Below are 23133 nucleotides of genomic sequence, written 5' to 3'. Positions count from 1 at the left end.
CAGAAAACTATAAGAAAATTAGGAGGTCTACCAATGCACCAATAAATTTAACGAAGAGTAAATGTAGTAGATATTTTTCATTAAAAATAATTATTAACTTCCCGTAGGGTAAATTTTTGCTTATCTTCAAGTTTCAAAGGTTTCTGAACATTTTGGCATACCTTAGGCAAAATATAAGTATGTATGTATATTTCGATAAAAATTTTTGTTAACGATTTCAAGAACACGAATCAACCGATTTAAATGATTCAAAAAACATTCGATTCCTCTTGATAGGAAGACGTCCTGATTAGTTTTTGTTGTTGATATGTAATTAAAAATATAAGTATATTAAAATTATTTTTAACAAAAATCAGAATTTGCTTATGGTATTGATGCATATTAGCATGTTCCATTATTCCGTCGTTAAATTATTATTTTGGATCTTAAGCTCTATAATTTAAATTTCTACAAGTCAGTATAAAATACATATAAAACCAAGCCTACGCAAAATATTCAGGCAATTATATTGCAACTTCTGAAATAATCCTGTGTTCTAATTAATAAAATATTTGTGCCAAATCTTCTTGAATGGAATTAAGTTTCATATTTCAATACAATTTCTATACGTTTCTCTGTAATTATATGACCTACATATTTCAGCTTCCGGATTTTGTAATTAATACTTCTTTGTTTTGAATTTTCCGCTTTTCTATTGAAAAATCATACTGAATATATTATATAATAACTAAATATAAAAAATAGATATTAAAAATATACCACTAAAATAAAAAAAATTCTTTAGGTGCATTACTGCTTTTTTTAAAAACATTCTGGGCAAGAAAAAAAACAATAATGAATATCAAATATTACTCAATGAATTTATTAATGTTTAGTAATAAATAAATAATTTAAGAATGAAAAACATGAAAAATTAATAAAATAGTTATTTAATAAATCAGGATAGAAAACTTTCTCGGTTTATGAAATGGATTATTTCTAATGCATTATTTTTATAATTATAGAAATAAGCTCTCAACAATTTAAAACTATATTTTCTAATCATACATTTTCTGCTTTCCGACATCATTTTTATATTGGAAAATTAATCCTACATAGAAATAAAAAATATTCCACCAAAATGATCATGCAGTAATTTCAATGCATGCAATTCTGGACAAAAAATAAACGATTATAAATATTAAATATTGGTCAATAAATTTATCAAACGTTTGGTAATAAATAAATAATTGTATAATAAAAATACATTGAAAATTATTAAAATAATTATTTAATAGATCAGGATAGAATACTTTCTCGGTTTGTGAAATTGATTGCACTTATTGTAATGTTTGCTATGTTAACGAAAGTTTCTAATGCATTTTTTAGAATTATAAAAGCTTTAAGCAATTTAAAAGTATATTTTCTGGAAATACAATTAATTTTTAAGTCACTTTTAATACAAATCATCCTATTATTTGACTGACTTAAAATTTAGTTAGTTAGAAGAAAAATTTGACTTGTTGACTTTAGAAAAATTGCTGAATCAAAAGCGTACCTCTTTTTCTTTACTTTTTGACAAAATTTAATTGTAATGTAAATGCAAAAATAATAATATAATATACATATAACTAGATCCAAAAGTAAAAAATTTTATAAATAAAAAATAAACAAAATAAATATCAGTTCACTTGTAGTGATAGCAAAATATCTTCAATATATAATTGCTCTAGTCCCTAGTAACCAGTGAAGAGTTCTATTTTAAATGTTCATATAATTTCAATTTAAATATAAATACTTATTAATCTCGAATCCAGGTGGATTATATCAATAAACATTGTTGCAAAGCACGACACAGTCACTCATTTATAGTATGTATTTATTTTTAAATTAATATTCTGTCTGGCCTGGCTGGATATTATCAACACGAGGCACTTTGCTATCTTATCTATCACTTGTTCTGCACATGCCACCAGAAATGATTTTTCGACAAATAAAACTTGGCCTTCGAGTGACGTAATAATATTCACAAATTGGAATCAATTTATGATTTAGTTAATGGAGTGCAATGACGACGAAGTTTTGATAAAAGAAACTTGTTCGAACAAACATACTCCATCTGTCTGTATTATAAAAGTACTGTGCTAAAATTAAACTCTAGTATTAATTCTAATTATTCTCGACATCAAACATCCTCCTGCATCCACTTCATTATAATTTCTAAATTAATTTGCAATTTCAATTTACAATTTCCAATTTACATTTACCTTTTGATTGAGAGTGGGTTCTATATGACAAATCGTCTTTGAAGATTAGAAATATCATTAACATAACTACTTGTGCTCATGTCAGAACAGGAAATGTATGAAGTGCGAATTTGGACATAGCAACCGACTTATAATTTCATATTAAATGTTTTTAACGCATTTATACGATGTATTAATGGAAATTATTTCGACAATTTATTCATTTATGCAATCTACGCGGATGAAAATAATACAAAACATAATATTGTGAAATATAAATAATATTACTTACTAAATGGATTTATACGACCTTGAATTAAAACACTTTTATTGATGGTATAAAATTTAATTTTTGTGGTTCAAATTTTTTCTAAATTCCCAGATTTGATTTATTGGAAACAGGCCAAATAAATTATTGAAATTTTGGCTGTGACTATTTAAGGCAAATGGGCTTTGCCATGGTAGTAGTAGAACTAAAGACTTCGAATAAGATATGTCAGATTGTTGCCAGTATGGGGCAGTCCGATATCAAGCAGTAGTGACATCGGTTTTTACTCAAAAATATATAAGTTTTTTATAAGTAAAAATTAGATAGCTATATAAGTTTTTTTTATAAGTAAAAATAGTTTTTGGAGGCATTGCTACATCAACAGAAAAATACTACAGAAATTGCAGTAATATTTTCATCGTAGTTTCTAAAAGTCCAAAGAGCATCTTATATAGCTCGATACATTTTGATTGTTCGTAGAAATGTATAAAAAATCTATGGAAAAAGCTGTTTTCAATTATGACAAAATTTTAAATTACATTATACTGTAGTTTACTATTTGCAGATTTATTTATTATTTATTTATTTGCAGTATAGTTTGAAAATATAGAAATAAACAACTTGCTTCCATTTTTTGGGTTCAACCATTTTTACGTAATATATAGTTGATTTAATATGTTGAAAATTAATTGGTTTTATTTGCATGTTTAACATTTATTAATATAGCACTTATTGGCTTTTTTTCAAAAATGTTAGTATATTTATCTCAAGCTCACCCGTGATATTGTGCAAAGAGCTATAGCCTTGCAACCACAGATTCCGAATTGATATGCTTTTTTTTAAAATTAAGGAAAAAACTACCTTTAATTATGATAAGAATTTAAAATCCATTACTATTCACAGATTTACGTATAGTTTAAATAAATATAGTCATTAAAACAATTTACTTCATTTTTTAGATTTAACCATTTTTTTGCTACAAAATAATTGGTTTAATGCATTTAAAATTTATTAATTTGAATTCTATTACCATTTGTTTATAAGTCTAGCGCATATTAGTTGTTTTTTAAATATTAGTATATTTACCTTTAGCTTGTTCGTGATTTTGTGCAAAGAGCTATGGCCTTGCAACCGCAGATTCCAAGTTTATATAAGTTTTTTTGAAAATATAGATCTAAATATAACTTCAAGTAAATATAATCTTTTGTGGCATTTTTGCAAATATGATACATTGTTGTTTATAATGCCATAATAAAAAGGATGGACAACCACTGGGTTGCCTTCTAATAAAGCTCTGTTTTAAACTCCGTTTTCTGGGTTCAACCATTTTTTTTTTGCGACAAAATAATTGGTTCAATATGTTTCAGAATTATTGGTTTTAATTCCATCTTTCTAATTGTTTATAAATATGGCACATATCAGTTATTTTTTAAATATTGATATATTTTCATCAAGCTCATCAGTGATTTTGTGGAAAGAGCTATGGTCTTGCAACCACAGATTCCAAGGTGATATAAGTTTTTATTTTTGAAAATATAGATCTAAATATAATTTCAAGTAGGAGTAATCTTTTGTTTCATTTTTTTAAAAATAAAATGCATTGTTGTATATAATGTCAAAATGAAAAGAATGGACAACCACTTCTAATAATACTCTGTTTTCTGGGTTCAACCATTTTTTGCAACAAAATAATTGGTTTTATATGTTTAAAATTTATTGGTTTTAATTCCATGTTTCTAATTGTTTATGAATATAGCACTGTAGTTTTTTTTTAATTTTTGTATATTCACCTCAAGTTCATCCGTAATTTTGTGGAAAAAGCTTTGGCCTTGCAACCACAGATTTCAAGTTCTACTTCATGTCAAGTAGTTGATATAAGTTTTTTTTTGAAAACATAGATCTAAATATACTTTTTAGTAAAAATATTATTTTATAACATTTTTGCAAATATTTTAATTTGTTATTTATAATGTCATAATAAATAAAATGGACAACCACTGAGTTGCTTTCTAAAAATGCTAGGTTTTAAAGAATTGCAACTGCTCTAGAAAACTAGAAATAGTTTTATGTGCTATTCAAAAATAAAATGGACTAGTTCTAAAAAATTGTATCCATACATACGCACACACATCCATTTTTTCTCAGTTATGCCAAAATGTTCAGAAGCCTTCAAAACGTAAATAATTGCAAAAAAAATTAATTTCGATTTTCGGACGATTACAATAACGTACCCTACGGGAAGTTAAAAAAAATTGTTTATATTTTTATATAATTTTCTAAGTGCCTAATTTTGGTTCTATATTTCTATTACCCCGTTGACAACATAATCCAATTTTACAGTTATTCTGGCTACTTATATTTCGCAAGATTAAAATCAAGATATATCTAGATAAATAACGTTAAAATAATATGCATGACTTTATGACGTATTGGAATCGATTAATGTCAGGTGATAGAAATCAGGTTTTGATTACTTGTTTTCGCAAAATATTATCATACTGCCATGTGCCATGGATCGTAATCATTGTTATTTCGTAAATAGTCTATAAATATTTATGCCATTAATTATTTGCATAAATTTATAGAGTTAACATATTGATATCAGACAGTTAATAAAATTCATAAAATAATTTTCATAAAATTTATGATATTGGAAATGCAATCAGGGAAATTATCATACTGACAATGTTGATTTATGCTGGTTGAATTAATTTTATCAAACGTTTGAATTAAAAAATTTAAATAATTTATAATTGAAATAGATGTAAGAATATTTATTATTTTGGGGTTTTTCAATGGTATGAAAATAATGCTTTATAAATATTTTTATTATATGTCTCAGTTTCAATAATTATTATCATAAATTTTATAATCATCATCATGATGTTTGAAGTGTACTTTAGCTTCTATATTACTCTAAGTTTCAATTAAGATAATGAGTCAGCAATTGAAATATTCTACAGATATGAATTATCGAAGACTCGTGCCAAAAACAGTGGACATTCATGTACTTAATATAAATCATGTTTTGTTCTGATTTCCGTTCCCAACTTTGAAATCTACACGTGCTCATATTTGTACCTCGAGTTAAATCAGAAGTAGTCAACAAGTTGAACAAATTGATAATTGGGTTTTTGAACAATAACAATTTTATGATTTATTTCATACGGAATGTAAACTTACGAGTTTATTAAATTACATTAAACATACGTGAATTTGGGATGTTATTATGGAGGAGTTTAAATTAAGAAACCGAATAAAATTTTGAAGATGCCTTAAAAAGATTGAGCATGTGGTGTCAATATATAGATCTATATTCAGGTTTCTTGTTTGAAGTTGAAGCATATAAGTTGATTTTTTTACAACCAATTTGTTTATTTATTTATATTTACACAATACAATTATAAATAGATACTATTAAGTATTAATAGATATTAATGGTACATAACTTAAAATAATAGATAATAATACATACTATATTAAATGAAATTTAATTTAAAAAATAAATGTTTACTCAAAACCTTATACTAAATTTCGGTTTTTATATGAAAGAAAAAAAATTTAAAAAACACAGAATAATTTACTCAAAGTTATAACTAAAATGCATGGAAATAATCCATATTATTTATTTAGAATTGTACAATTTAGAAATTAAAATGTGCAACACCAGGAACAAAACACACTTAATAATCAAATTGGAAAAGTAACATTTTGAACCAAATAATACATATTTTTAGTAAGTACATTCATAATAAAATCAGTTTTTTTTAATTAAAAAATTCAGTATATTTTTTCAAAGATTTTCAATTAAAGACGAGACCCATTTTGTTCTCAAAACTGTACAATTTTAAATAAATAGAGAATTTTATTTCTAAGCATCAATTGTTAAATAAAGTTATTTTCTGAATATAATTACATTTTCTAAATGCTTTATTTGAGATAGATTATAATTATATAAACAAAACAATTGATATCGTGAGCAAATATTTAGTCACCATATCATTAATTGCTGTAGATACGTGTAAATAACTAAATTCCAATAGAAATGCGTATTGTCATCGCATGAAATTATATGTTTTGTTGTCAAACATTCTTCAAAATTATCATTGGATGCATTTTATTAGAAAAGAATTGTGTATTCATATTGAATAAACTAACTTTTTAATCGCCAATACCGGACAAGTTCAATTATTAGCAATCTCGCATATCTTTAGTTAGTAAAGTATGGTAATAATGTGTGCCAAGTTTCATTAAATTCACAAAAGCCACTTTTGAGAAAATACCACGGTACACCGTTTAAATATTCAGTAGGCTAAAAGTGCTCTTAACCTAAAACTCGGCGAGTTTCAGGTCAGAGTGCGTCAGTCCGTAACCGCCAATACCGGACAAGTTCGATTGTTAAGCAATCTCGCATATCTCGAACACTGTTGCATGCAACGATTCAAAATTTTTGTCACATACTTGGTAAAGTATAATAATTATGTGTGCGAAGTTTCATAAAATTTATTAGAGCCGCTTTTGAGAAGCTACCACGATAGTGTAAAAGTGCTCTCAACCCAAAACTAGGCTAGTATCAGGTCAGAGTGCGTTGGTCCGTAATCGCCAATACCGAACAAGTTTAATTGTCTAGCAATCTCCCATATCTCGAGAACTATTGCATGTACCAATTCAAAAATTTTGTCACATTCTTGCTTAAGTATAGTTATAATTTGTGCATAGTTTCATAAAAATCGCACTATCCGCTTCTGAGAAGATATCATCAGTTTTAATATTAGTCATATATATTAGTATTGAGCACGGAGCCAGCCACCCATCAAGCTCGCTCGAAACTATTGAACGACCCTACTTTAAATTTTGGTCACATTTTTGGTAAAGTATAGTTACAATGTGTGTCAAGTTTCATCAAAATCGCAAATAGTATTTTTGAGAACATACCATCTGTTTAAATGTTAGTATTGAGCTCGGAGCAAGCCACCCATCGACCTCGCATATCTCAGAAACTATTGAACGATCCAACTTTAAATTTTGGTCACATTTTTGGTGAAGTATAGTAACAATGTGTGTTAAGTTTTATCAAAATCGCAAATAGTATTTTTGAGAACATACCATTATTGACAAGGTATAATCATCAAACTCGCAAAATGCGTTTTTGCAAACATACTGTCTGTTTCAATCAGTTCGGTTCAACTCAGTGTCACATCTTGCAATTCTGGTGCTAATTTCTGTCGCACTTCCTTACAGTCATATATCCGATACTATTTTCCTGAATTTGTTTCCAATCCCTGCACCGCATATATTTCCGTCCAATTATTGCCAGCGCAAATCTCTTGATTGTAATTCCGATTGTGATTCCGATTCTGATTGCGGCTAATTGCGGTCTTTTGGTAAATGAACCGAGAACAACACTGGCGACGTCCCACTGACGTCTTTCTTCACCTGTGAGAAAATACAGAAATACTTTTGCGTTTCTTCTCGAGAGCACGTGGACATGATTGCTGGCACGAGTAGGGAACCACCAGCTGAGAGCCGAATCATCGAGTCTGGCGCGTGCAAGATCGTATTTCATACGATCTTCTAATATTTGATTCATTAATTTATATAAATAAAAAATGGTTTTCTGAATAATTTCAGAATGTGACCTCATGTGTAAACAACGAGATTGGATGTTCACGTTAGGTGATACACGTGGAGAATGTTATTCCTGTAATGATTGTAATACAAGGTCTTTATGGTGTTTTGCCTTAGGTACTCGGTGCAAGTCGGAGAACCTGGTGTAATGCAGTGATAATCAATTTCTCTTGCAAATATTAGTAATTTAACATTAAAAATAAATATTTATTAGAGAGAATGTGGTCAAGTTTATATGGGTTTATATCAGTTTGATATGGGCAAATCCAAGACTTTGAGGCGGGCGTACTCTCAAATTATTAATTCTACGAAAAAACGGTTTACAAAAGAATTGTAGAAAATTTGAACTAGTTTAATTCGCACATAGCTACTTTTATCGTAGAATAGACCGGAAAGGAGATATTTTAAAAAGGCTGTTTTTGACGCTATTTTTTTAAAATGGTGGCGACTTGCCGTAAAAATTTGAGGTGGCAAAGCTGTAATTCGTAACTATATTGACGGTTGAAATTTGTGGACTATATTGATTTACCATATTTTTATATATATATATTAATATTAATTATTATGGCTATTAATTGCCATGTCAGAAACATTTGTCTGACGTTAAGAAGTTCTACATGATCCATGGAAGACATATATAATATATCTGACAAGCTATTTGATAGAAGAATATAACAGTTTGTTGTAAGGCTATGTTAATCATATATGTGTGACATAAAAAATAGTGTTTACCTAAAAATTTTGCCAAAAAAAACTTTGATACCTTAAATTTTCTCTGATCATTTTTAACTAAATTACCTGATACATTGTTGTAAATAATATGTAGATAATAAAAAAAGTCTAATAACTTACCATGTATTGGCTTGGTAATAACTTACCATGGCTTATATGAATTTATTTTTTATATGATCTTGGCGATCAACGAGTTAAACTTTATTTCTCATATAACAAAGATTAGAACTAACTAACTACTGTATATTCTGACCCAGTATTTTTTCTTGCAAGGGCAGCCCAGCCGTGAAAGACCTCTTTTTTATGTTTTTAGATTCACAATTTTCAAAAATAACAAAACAACCAATATATAAAATACAAATGAAAGAATGCTAAAATAATTTTGTGTCTTTATTTCATGATAATTCATATTAAGTCTTCGTTTAGAGCATTTTCAAAAGTTGAGGTCCTGAATATCTATTGATTCGCACAAAATTTTAAAAAGAATAAAAGTTTTTCTGAAAAAAAAGCAGTATCAGAGACGAAAAAAGATATTTCACAGCTAAGAAATACTCAATTATAGCCAAAATTGCTGAATTGTAAGACATCACATATAATTAATAAAAATAGATATTCATAATATAATATAACAAAATTATTTATAATACAAATCAAATATTATATACTATATAATAAGGTTTGATCGAATAGCGTTGGCCTTAGGATTTGTCAATTTTGAAAACCAGGTTCGGAAAAATCTATGGGAATTAGGAAACCGATTTTTTTAGTACATATTACCGGTTTCACGGTATAAAAAAACTCTTTAAAAAAATTAAAATTACAAATGTAGCCAAATGTACCAGATTGATATAAATTCTGTTGCGAATCGATTGCCTTCTTTCGTTTCACTATTATAAAAATATTTACACATTTACACATATTTATTAATATAATATTACATACTTATAACATTCTTATAAAAATATTTACATCTTTATAACACCTTTATAAATAAATTTACATTTTAATAACATCCTCATGTAAAATTATGCATGAACAACGAATAATTAATTGTTTTAATATTTATATAATCCTGGTTAATATTTTTGTCTACTAAATCGCATAAAAAATTATTATCAATGAAATTAAACAATAAATAAATTTAGTTAAAACTTGATTCTAATCACTCGAACTTTTTTGTTAATTTTTTTTTGCTCGATCTTTTATATCAAAACTCAAAACCAGTTTTCGAAAAAAATACTATTCAAAAACCGATATTTTAGAATATCGGTTTCTGTATAAAGCCTGAAATTTACTTATTATATATTTTATATCTATATTAAATAGATTTTGCAATATTTGAAATAGATTTATAAAAAATGTAATTAATTAGAATTCGTCATTTAAATAACAAACTTGCATCTTAAACTAAATTCCTTCTCTTCATTTTATTTTTCATTTCTAAACATCTCTTGCTTGTAATTACAATTAAAATTAATATGACGATTATTTAATGAAGATATAATTATAAATTTTATAAAACATAATTTATGTCATAGAAATTTCTTAGTATTTTTTCTGGGCAAATTAATTATTTTATCGTCATAAAAAACACACCCCGTTCTACTTTAGATGAACGCGAACTTTCGCGAACTCCGTGGAAAATCGTAATTAATTCACATTTTACTATTTCCAGAAAAAGCAGAAATTTATTACTGAGATTATTTTTTGGAATACAAATGTCAACAAAATTATTTTAAGGGGGTATTCTACTGTAGAATTTTGAAAAAATCGAAATTTTTTTTTCCATATTTTCAAAGTTTAGTTATTCAAAAATATGTCATTAAAAGGATTTTTCAAAATTACTATTATTTCCTGAGTTATAGCCGTTTTAGTGACGTGGCCTCGGTTCGGGTCCGACTTGTCTCAAAACTTTGATCGCGTTTTTCTCGGAACTACTTTTTTCGAGCTGACGGTAAGGATATCTCAAGTTCTAATGAACCGATTTACTTCAAATTTGGAGAGGATCTTCCCTATGCATCGCTTTATCGTATGGACCTTGCCTAAAACTATAACTTTTCATTTAGTATTTTTAAAAAATACGGAATTGACAAAAAAACATGAAAAAAAGTAATTTTTTTTTCAAACTGCCGCCATTCGAACAAAAATAATTATTTTAACTTATCCAAGGTTCATACGATAGCGGCATCTATTATAATTAAGAATCCATCTATTTTTTAGGTTTCAAATCACCAGTAGGGTTGGAATCATGTACGCCAGGACACCCTCTTTTTTTGGGAACCTCCACTTTGACTGCTCATAACTTTGTGAATTTTAATTTTTGTTTTTTAATAATTTTTTGATGTAATAATAAAATATCAATAAACAAATGATAAAAAAATCGATTGTAAAAATATTATTTGTTTTCTTTATACAGCGCTTCAAAAACCGGGCGAAATTCATGACTCTAAAGTAGAATACCCCCTTAAGGAACTTTACTCATTAGGTGTAACACAGAATTTTTTATCAATTATTACTTGAGATTTTTTCATTGATACATGTTGTTATGTAGAAGAAAAATAAATATCAGTCATTATGTAATGATATAAATTTATATGATCGTATTTCAATAAAGATAACGAGCAATTACATCACATTAATTTATTACGTGATCAATAAGTGATTGTTCAAAAAATTATATCAGTCAAAGGCTAAATGTATTGTTTCAAGTCCATGTGATAAAATTGAAAAGTCATCGTACTTTGTAGTAATAAAAATTAATTATATTACTATATTTTATATTTTATGATATTTTATTGTAGATACAAATATTATCAATTTCAACTTGTTAAGAACATTTGCCATCAAATTAATACAATACATATTTTTTTGATAATTGTTTATAGGAACAAATTCTGCAATTAGGTATTTATTACTTACTTTCGGTATTTATTTTATTTCCAAGTCTATATTGAACTATCATGTATTACTTATAAAGTTTATACTAGAAAGTAATTTTCTTCATAAATATTCTGCAATTATAATAATACAAAAAATAAGTTATTTTATAAACTAATTAAATATCAAAAAGGTTTAATAATTCCAAAAAGATGATGAAATAACTAATAAAATAAAACTAACTCTATAAACTTAATTTTGATAAATCTCTTATGAAATTTCATTTCATATATGGAAATTTTAAGCCCTGAAGATGTTATTGAAATAATTAATTTCGCAAACAGAAAACGGTCATTAACCTTAACATTTAATTTATATAAATTAACTTACCTCAAAATGTAATTAAGATATTCAATCTAACATCTTATTAAGGGTACTTTGACATCGCCAATACAAATCTTTAGTCAAATGTAATTAAGTCGTCTTTAAAAACATATAGTTATAGTTGTTCATCGCAGATTTTTTTATTGCAATTTTATTGCATTATTATTATTATTTCATATTTATAAATTTATTATTTTATATTTATAAATTTATTATTCTATATTGCGCATCAGTGCTAAATTTCTTTGACCTTTAATTAAATATTATTTATGTAATTTTATGAGTAAATAACATCTGAAATGTATTTACAAAACAGTAAATTCTTTACAATGGAAACCAAATAAATGTCATTACAAAAATTGAATAATAACACAGAAGTAATGAAGCGAGAAACACAAAGGAGCGCTCAGACGTCTACTAATTTGAAATCATCGACAATTTCCTTTCAGATTTTCAAAAGAATTCGAGAAAAATTGCCATCGAGGAAAAAATATATATATAAATACGTAGTGAACAACCGGTGATTTTGATATATTTTCAATGATATTTAATTTCCTCTAAAAAGTTCAGTTAAAAAATCACAAATTTAGACTGACCAGTTATTAGTAAGCTCTAAATTCACAAAATTGGAGAATAATTTAAGTTTGCCTAAATCATATTATTTGAATTATTTTTTATTCTATATGTTTGAAATGTTTTAAATATTTAATTCCTAATAACTTTAAAATATTCAAAACGTTCTGGTTATTTAAATTGTTCAAAATGTTCTGAACGTTTAAAATATTCAAAACTTTTTGAAGGTATATTTGTAATCGGTTTCAGATTACTATATATATATTTATATATATACATAATAAAAATAATAAGACACAAAAAATAAATAATTTTTTGTTATAAACTATTTTTTGCTATAAACGTTATGCTTGAGCATTAATAAAATTAAATTAAAATTGCAAAATTAAATAATTTGTTATGACTTAATTGTTGAAACATTTTCCTTAATCACTAATATATGAAATTTTAAAAATATTAGTATTTTCTAGGTTAAATTCAAAAAAATCCAAATACTTAATTTATTTTTTCTTCTTGAAGACCAATTTTCATAATTATTTGAACTACGTAAAAACTGAAAACTAAAAACTGGAAATATTATTTTCCTGTATTGTTATTAGATATGTTATTTATTAAACATACGTATAGTAATATTACACAAAATTTTGAAAAATATTGAAAATTTCTTACGTTATTAATAAATCTTTTGAAAAATTAGTAAAATTATATTACAATCAGACGCAAAATCAAAATTTAGAACCTGATACAAACAAAAACTATTAAAAATTTTCGACCTATATATAATATTCATTAAAAAAATGTTGATATTCATAAAAATTATAAAAGATCAATAACTAATTAAATTTGTTAACAAGTTGGTTACTTTATGCTTATATATTGATTAAATTATAATTACAAAATTAAACAATTTTAATATGTGATAACATTGATAAAAAGCACTATTTTGATACATAAAAATTTGAAAAAAAATCGAAACAGCTGAGAAATTACAGTAAATAAAATAAATTTCATAATTGAATAATAAAAGTTTGCTCTATTCTAATTAATATTTACACATTAATCACCATGTCAGTCATATGTGTCTGACGCTCATACGATTTGGCATATGTGCCTGACATACGATTTTGTAGAAAAAAAAACTTGTAATATAGGTCTCTGTCACTCATAAATATTAATGACATTTTTTTCTTTGATACATTAAGTTTCGTTGATTCATTTTTATCTAAATCATCTAATAAAGTTATCATGGCCTATGTATAATTTTCTGTTATTATCACGGCAAATAACGTGTTAATAAAAATAATGAAGGCTCAAAACCTAACTAAAAAAAATTTGTTAAATAACATGGTTAGTTGATGCTTATTTATCTCAATTAAATTTGTAAATATTAAATATTTTTAAGAGAAAATACAGCCCAATTTTCCAAATAGTTCGGTTTTCCTTGAAAACCAGATTAAATAATTTTTTCAATGACTAAAAGTTGACTTCACATATTTTTTTTTAATTTCAATAATTATTACAACTGTTAAATAATTAACATCTAGTAATAATGATAAATAATAACATAAATTTAAATAAATAAGAATGCAAAGGATAGAATTTACATAAAAATAATATTTGTAATATGATGATTTAATATAAAATAGAAGCAAATAATAATAAAAATAAAATTAATAAATAATATAAATAAAAAACTTCACTTATGAGGTTATTTAATTTAAATTAGGTTGTCAAATATCTCCTTTCCGCTTTTTTGCTCTTGGTTTATAATACAAAAAGGCGGAAGGGAGATATTTTACAACCTAATATTAAACTTTACAAAATCATGAAAGTTCTATAAAGCTCCATCAAAGTTTACTGCGACTAAAGTTCTTATATCGATGTATTCAGTTTAAGTCTATGATAAAAGAGTTTATTCTAAATGACTAAGTATCATATAGCAGCAGAGCTTTCCCTCAACAACGTCCATGAATTTTCTCGGGGCGCTATGGTCATAATTATTTTATTTTAGTTTCTATTTAGCTTAGTTATATGATATATCGCCATCAAAAGGATTATTATTATAATTCATAAAGTATCGAATGACCGGACTTTCCCTTAACAATGCCCATGAGCTTTCTCCTCAAAGCTCTCGCCGTTTGGTGTCAATGACAGAAGCCGTTCAACGACCCAGAGCAATTGACTCGAATGGCAAAACAACAAGTCTAGCGAAGGAGAGAAGCCTTCTATTCTGCCAATTACTCTTTACTTTGACTTAATTCATTAATTCCGTTTTTGGAGACTTCAGACATACATATATATCTGAATCTGAATGAAAAATATCAACGACAACCCGGCTCGTTTCTGATTAAATTGCGAAATCGCAGCCGAAATCTGCGGTCCGTGTTGGTGGATGGTGGATGGATTTATATTTAGAGCAGACAAGTTTATTTCAATGTCGTTTTGTAATTGCAATTGTAATTGTAATTAATTAATCCTTATTGCTGTATGGAAAAATAGAAGTGTAAATTAAAATTGCATCTATTTGTCAACTAATTGTCAAACAGTTTGTGAAAACGTTAGAAAAATGTATGAGGTAGAGCAGAGCTTAAAGCTCAAAAACAAGTAAAATTTTAGTTTTTTTAACTTTTTAAAGTAGAGAGAAAAATATGTCTAGAATAGAAGTGTAAATTAAAATTGCATCTACTAATTGTCAAACAGTTTGTGAAAATGTTAGAAAAATGTATGAGGTAGAGCAGAGCTTAAAGCTCAAAAACAAGTAAAATTTTTTTTTTTTAACTTTTTAAAGTAGAGGGAAAAATATGTCTAGAATAGAAGTGTAAATTAAAATTGCATCTACTAATTGACAAACAGTTTGTGAAAATGTTAGAAAAATGTATGAGGTAGAGCAGAGATAAAGCTCAAAAACAAGTAAATTTTTTTTTTTTTAACTTTTTAAAGTAGAGGGAAAAATATGTCTAGAATAGAAGTGTAAATTAAAATTGCATCTACTAATTGTCAAACAGTTTGTGAAAATGTTAGAAAAATGTATGAGGTAGAGCAGAGCTTAAAGCTCAAAAACAAATAATTTTTTTTTTTTTTTTCTTTTTAAAGTAGAGGAAAAATATGTCTAAACACAACCTTGATTATTACCACTTTTCCATCGGGAAATAAACGGAAATGTTTGAAAATCCATAACAAAAGCATTCTATTTCGTTGTTAGTTTTTTTTTGGTCATGAGCACTGTTGTTTAGTTTACGAAACCTTAATATAGTTTTTATACGTTATTTGAATGTTTTATAAGATATATTATTAATTCTAAGTTAAATTCAATCATTTTTTTAAATATTCTCTATAAAATTACTATTACACGTGGATGGGGTAAAAAGCTCCAACTGATACTTTACCTTGGCAAAAGTTTAAAACATACAAAATAGCAAATAAAAAAGTAAAATAAGTTAAAAAAACAATTTTATAAAAGACAAATTGAATAAATGGTTCAGACAAAATAACAGACCAAGGTTATATACAGTGCCATCTCTGTAAATAATATATCTATAAAATTTATATTTTGTATTGGTTAAATAATATAGGTAAAATTTTGTAAAATTTCTGCCAAATTGAAAATAAGACTTTAAACCCGTGGCTGTACAATTTTACCCCGCCTATGGGGTAAAAAGCACCAAAAAACAATTTTTTTGAAAAACAGGAAAAAACACATTTTTACAATGACAAATTAACTGGGAGTTTCACTGATCAAAGTCAGATAGTTGTGTGTCTGGTTTGAAAAATTTCCTTGTTGAAATGTTTACATATCATTATAGTAATATTAGATTAGACAGAATGATCAGAAAATTGTAAAATGAATTTAAATAAACTCTAAGAATTTCATAACGGATTTAAGCAACTTAGTTCAATGAATTATTTATATTTTTAGTATATAATTTAAAAATACATCTGTTTTAACAAATATAAAAATCTGTACACCTGAATTATTTAAAAAACTTCCATGTGACTTTCATACATCCTTTCCTATTATAATTTTAAATTAAATAATACACGGTAATAAAAATCCATAAGCGTTTTTATTATGATACAATATATAATTCTACAAAGTAAATTTCTCCTATTGTAAAGCTATCTCGTGTCAGGCATTTTAAAAAGGAAGATTTAATAAAAGCTTTTATGAATTATTTCATAACGGAATATTACGAAACATGTCATGTAATATTCCAAAGCAATTTTTATGTTTTATTCTCTTCTAGCTTATGACAAATTTTTAAATTGCAGGATGAATAATTTTGTTATCAATTACCATTTGTTACATAAAATTGCGTCAAAGTAATGAAAGTCGGATTCATTGAGGGTAATTATAATATGTCTGGAGGCACTTTTCGATTCCTTAAAATGTCTCAATATCAATTGATCATTAGCGGCTAGACGACAAAGGTAAATTAATGACTTTTGCGATTTACGTAACGCCTACTTGATTCCTTCGAAAAGGTTAAGTACCCACAAAGGAATCTACTGAGGATTAATTACACAATATGAGCACAATTGTTATTATTAACTCTTAAAGGATTTTGTCAAAAAATCCCATTTGCTGATTTTATGTTTTGTCGACGTTTTAAGCCATTCTGAACCGAATGAGACCAAATTACCAAGTAAAGGTTATGTATTAAGTTAAAGGACCAGGTAAAGGTGAAAAACCAGATAAAGATGATCATTAGACATATACAATACACATTAAATTATCAGATATTTTATAGTAAGTACGGATTTTGTTTATATTTTTATGGGTTACGTACCACTGTTTATCTGTAAGACTGCGACACGGCGCATACGCGCTTCGATATGTCGTCTCTAAAACAGCTACACAGCGCGATTGCTTTGGAAAATGTTATTATTTTTTAGAAAAAAATCAAAATAAAAAGACAAATGTAATAGTCAATTTATTTCATTTTAAAGCTTTTTAAAAATTTTAAATTTCTGTGCGTTAAGTACCAGCAATTTGCCTTAAGGTACAATGCCATACACCACTATTTCCTTTTTTATAATAATTTAAACAATTTTTGCATTGCAACCATATTATATATTGCTAATTACATTTTTTGAAATAAAAAATGTTATTAAGATAATTAATTAATTAGTTAATTGTATTGTACAGAATTTTTTCTCACTTTCCAAATTGGATAAATAATTTTCAAACATATTTTTAACTTCCAGAAAGAGAAGTTAATGTTTTAGCAAAAAATCTGATGTTTTTAAAAAAAATTAACATTTTACCTAAATAGCTGAATCTCATTTTTTAGCTGATTTGTTAAGTTGACAGAAAATTAATGCAACTAGCCTTAAGGCAAAATATTAATATTTTGTTATTATTATTTTATATTATTTGTTTATTACTTTTTTCGGTATTTTGCTATTATGTACTTCCCGTGGCCTGGTAGTTAGAGCCCTGGACTTCCAATCAATGGTTACACTCGCCTTAGGCAGCCTGATGACAAGCAGACGTCTTATCTATTCTATTTTTTTTATTTTTAAATAAATACCTAAATATTTCACTTACCATGTGTCAATAAACAACAAACATTAATATGATTAATGGACTAATTAATTATCTTTAGGCAAACAAAATCTGTTTACAATATTTGCCATAGCGATATGAATCTAGGGCATTCTCAATATCGACTAAAGTACAATTTAAACACGTTTTGTTCTAAAAATATATAACAACAAAATATTTTTATGTTTTTGTTAAGAAAACAATTTGTTTATTACATGTATCATTACTCAAAAAATGTTCTCAAATTCTTATCAAAGGTTATGACGTTAGCAGATGCATCATTTTTTATATTTGTACGTCATTACAAATAGACAAAATAATGTTGGCGTCAAAATATACGTATTTAGTGAATTGTCGTAATAACTAAAAAAATTTGTTGAGAAAGTTGTTTGGTACTGTTTGACCTCCACAAGCCCTAAAAATTGAAGATCTAGTAGTAAAACTGTATTAAACAGAAAAAATATTTACACATATATATATTTATATCAAACAATTATCCAGTGTATGAATATAAATATTTTTTTCCATTACCACAGATGAAGGAAACCTTGCATTTTCCTTATACCTTGCTTTGTTGAAATTTTAACAATTTCTTCCAATATTTCAACCAGTGATATAATCAATTACATAGTAACACATTGTGTGAAATAAATATCTATATTATTTTGTAATAACGTCATTGTAAGTGATTAATGCTCATTACCCTCAGATAAACTACTATTAGAGGAGATCTTATCTATCATATCTAGAAATTAAAATTCATTTACAAACAAGATTGTTGCCAAGTGCAATGCTACTATGATTTCTATAAAAATAACTTATGTAACTGTTTAACAGTGCATCATCAGCTTATAAAGTTATAGATAAGGAATATAATTATGATCTTTTGTTGTATGTAATTCAGAATTGAATAGACTTGGAGCCAACGATAATTATAATAGACACATGATATAGGTAAAAAATATTCTATAAAATTTTGTTAAAGCTGTATTAAATTTTGCACTAAATCTTATACTTTTATACAATTGAGATAGAATCTATTATCCAGTATATTAAAATTAAATCAATTTTTTATCATATCGGTAAAAATTAGGTCAGATATCGCTAATGAAATGATGTGAAAATAAATAACAATCACATAGGTAAACGGAAAATTTCATTCTATGATAATGGAATAGTAAATAAAGATTACAGAAGTTATTGGCAGTCATTACTGATACTTTGAAGATATGATTTATCAAGAAATGTGTATTAAATCTGATATTTTTTCTTGAAGAGAGTGAACAGAAAAAAATACTGTACGAGGTCTGTTCAAAAAGTACCCGGAATTTTCGTTTTTTCAAAAAAATATTTATTTATTCGTCTACATTAATGTGGTCCCCTTCAAAGTAGTCCCCCCCAGATATAATACACTTATGCCAGCGTTTTTTCCAATTTTCGAAGCACCCTTGATATTCACTTTTTGATATGTCCTTGAGCACTCTCAGCGATTCGGCCTTTATTTCTTCAATCGAGGAAAACCGCCGTCCTTTCATGGGTCTCTTCAACTTTGGGAATAGGAAAAAGTCACACGGAGCCATATCTGGTGAATTTTTGCACTTTGCAACACTTTATTTCATTTTTTACGCAAAATTTAATACAAATTCTTTGACTTTTCAATTCTTCCATTGTAAAAATCGCCGAGCTCAGAAAAACACGTCGAACCTTAGCGACTACCACAGACAAAGTAAACAGTGAATATAGCTGAAAATTTCATCATACTTTAGGGGCATGTATACCAACACAATAAAAAAAAATTTTTGACAATCAGACACTCCAGACCCGCGAAATTTAATTATTAGTAATTCCGGGTACTTTTTGAACACACCTCGTATATAAAGGATTACTTCCCGACTGGAAATTGAAGTATGGCGCGGATCAGGGCTGCCCTAAATTAAGTAGGGTCCCAGTGCGGCAACCGTACTTGGCCCCTATGCGATATGTAACGCCTTGCCGGATAAGGTCTGTGTTGGGCAAACTGTTCCGGGCCCTAATCGAAAATATGAAATGGCCCCTATAAAAATATCGAACTTGGCCCTTAACTTAAAATAAGCATATGGCCCTGAAAATAATATGTGATATGGCCCTGAAAAATATATTTGATATGGCCCTGAAAAATATATTTGATGCGGCCCTGAAAATAATATGTGATATGGTCCTGAAAAATATATTTGATATGGCCCTGAAAAATATATTTGATGTGGCCCTGAAAATAATAATTGGCATGGCTCATAAAAAAATGCATATGCTAAATTTTTTTTATTAATTCTTTTGATAACAATATTTTAATATATAATAACAATAAATAACAAATGTTAATTAGGTTTTATTGGTCCGCCTATGATCTCTCCCATTCTCCCAATCACGGGAATAATTTATAACCTTCCCGAGGGCTTGGTTAAATGCTTGCTCTTTAATAGGGCTCAACTGCGGATTTTTAATTGATTCAGTTGTCATTATACCTGTAACAAAATGTATAGCCATAAATAATAAAATCATCTATGTGTACTGTGTGAATAATACCTACCATATAAACACTTCACAAGTTCACTGTCTTTAAGACATTAAACACTAAAAAAATAAAAACTAAAAATTAAAATTAAATAATTCGATAATAATAAAAAGAAAAATACACGATAACTTGTTAACAAGAATACACTTACTTGAAGCATTGCGCGACTTATTGCCTAAATTTATGTTACATTCCGACAACTGATGATCGACGTTATTCTGATTTACAAAACGCCCTTTATTCAAGCGGTATTGTTTTTTCAGAACATCTTGCCTTCTGTTTATGGTTTCTTCATTGTCCGTAGAAAACGCATATTCCTTTTGTTGCAATATTTTTAACTTTTCCAAGGCAATTTAATATGTATCTGAAATTACAACTCAAATCAAAGATATGTTTATATATATATATATATATATATATATATATGTGTGTGTGCGTGTGTGTGTGTGTGTGTGTGTGTGTTTGTGTGTATATAACAAAATACACAATACGTAGTTGATCAATAATACTTACTCGCGTAATCTCGTACATCCACCTCATGAAGACCCCAATTATCCGATGCTGGTGCCGCCCGACGCTTCACCAAATCTTGAAGAAGAAGTAATTTTTCTCCCGATAGCTCATAATTATTTAAAAATGGGCATTCGAATTTATCTTATCCTTCATTATATATCAACCAATCCACCGGCACTACATCGATACTCTATTTTCACTTGTATCATTGAGAAATAAAACAACACAATACACTACTTTTCCACTGATTATTAAACGATAATTACACGACGTTCTTTTAAAACAAATAAAAATATATCGTAATAATATTTCGTAATTTTCGCACTTCCTATTAAACACATAACGACCGCTTAGCTTGGCATTCAGTAATGAACTAAAAAACTAACAATGGTCCTCTTTGATAGAAGATGAAGTTCTTACATACATGTATTGGTGCCTCGATCGTATTCCATATTATCAATCAATGGTTTATATAATATGATATGCAACGGCGCGATGATGATCTCTTTCTCTGCATTCAATATATACTTATATATATATATATATATATATATATATATATATAAATTTTTATGGGTCGTCGAATAAAAAAATTAATGTTCTATTAATTTTTTTACGTAGAACTTCAATATTAGATCTATTTGAACTAATATCAGTATTTCTGTCCACATAAAAAAATTGTTCGAAATAATATTTGACAAAATGTTTGTTGCCTATTCGTACTATATGAGCAATCATAAATGTATATTGTTCACAATCTGCTGTACGCCGGCATCTATAAAGTTAACGTGTGACATAGCGCCGATCTTTCTTACTCTTGCCCACTCTATTTCATTCGATGTTAATGTTTAGCAGTATTTAGAATATGTTAAAATGAAATGTAAAACTTTTGATATTTATTATTGAAGTAAAATTATGTAAATTTATTTCAGTTTTTCTACTTGTCCTATGTCAAGGTCCTATGCTTTAGATAGACCAAGTACGCATAAGAAAAAGGTCATCGATCCTGTTTCTGATTGTTACACTTTCGATACTCGATATGAGTTAATATTCATGTATAGTCTAGACTCTAAAATGAATAAATACGATATATGTGTGCTGGACGAATTTTCTAAGAAGGTCCTATATCTTATGCAAACAGTTCACGTACGCAGAATTGATCTTATTATTTCTACTTATTACATTAGATATGATTATATATATATATATATATATATATATATATATGTATGTATATATAATTTCAGTGAGGAAACTACTACTATTATTAATAAATTGATCATAACTTATAGTACATTAATTTTTTTATTCGACGACCCATAAAAATTTATATATATATATATATATATATATATATATATATATATATATATATATGTCTCACATGACAAAATCGAAAAATAGTAATATACCTAATAACTTCTAATCACAAAAAGTATTATTTTTATTAAAAAATTATTTTATTGTATTCGCTATAATTTTAATATCTTGTTATATAATCGATTCAATAATTATTTTTATTGTTAATAAATTTTATGTAATTTCCTATCTTTCATGATTTTATTAATTTTATTAAAAAAAAAACACTTTTTGGTTTTGTATTACCATTGGATTTTTTGTTCATAGTTGTATAAAGCTTTCGTAAATTTGTATATTATATTTATAATATATTGATAATAATGAATACGGTATCATGCAGATTATGGAAAGAACGAAGAAATATATTGTTACCGATTACATATTGTTATTATTTATTAATAGTTATTTTTTATAATTCATTTATTGTTTATTATTTATTATTTCTTTATTATTAATTATATAATTTATTTCTAAATTT

General features: G+C 26.7%; 1 long non-coding RNA gene across 1 annotated transcript; it reads right to left on the bottom strand.

Annotated features, from left to right (window-relative positions):
* Window positions 1-20603: 20603 nt before the first annotated feature.
* LOC113373113 lies at window positions 20604-21729 on the bottom strand. The gene is made up of 4 exons (XR_003366857.1): window positions 21297-21729; window positions 20935-21147; window positions 20799-20842; window positions 20604-20733 (listed from the first exon to the last, which is right to left on the bottom strand). It is a non-coding gene; the product is annotated as an uncharacterized LOC113373113 (long non-coding RNA).
* Between the last annotated feature and the right edge of the window lie 1404 nt (window positions 21730-23133).

This window comes from Ctenocephalides felis, unplaced genomic scaffold (assembly GCF_003426905.1).
Source record: "Ctenocephalides felis isolate EL2017-DRISC unplaced genomic scaffold, ASM342690v1 CF-g0.4_SCAFFOLD_01604, whole genome shotgun sequence".
Taxonomy (NCBI): domain Eukaryota; kingdom Metazoa; phylum Arthropoda; class Insecta; order Siphonaptera; family Pulicidae; genus Ctenocephalides; species Ctenocephalides felis.
Note: the sequence above shows the minus strand (reverse complement) of the source record. Positions and strands in the feature narration are given on the sequence as shown.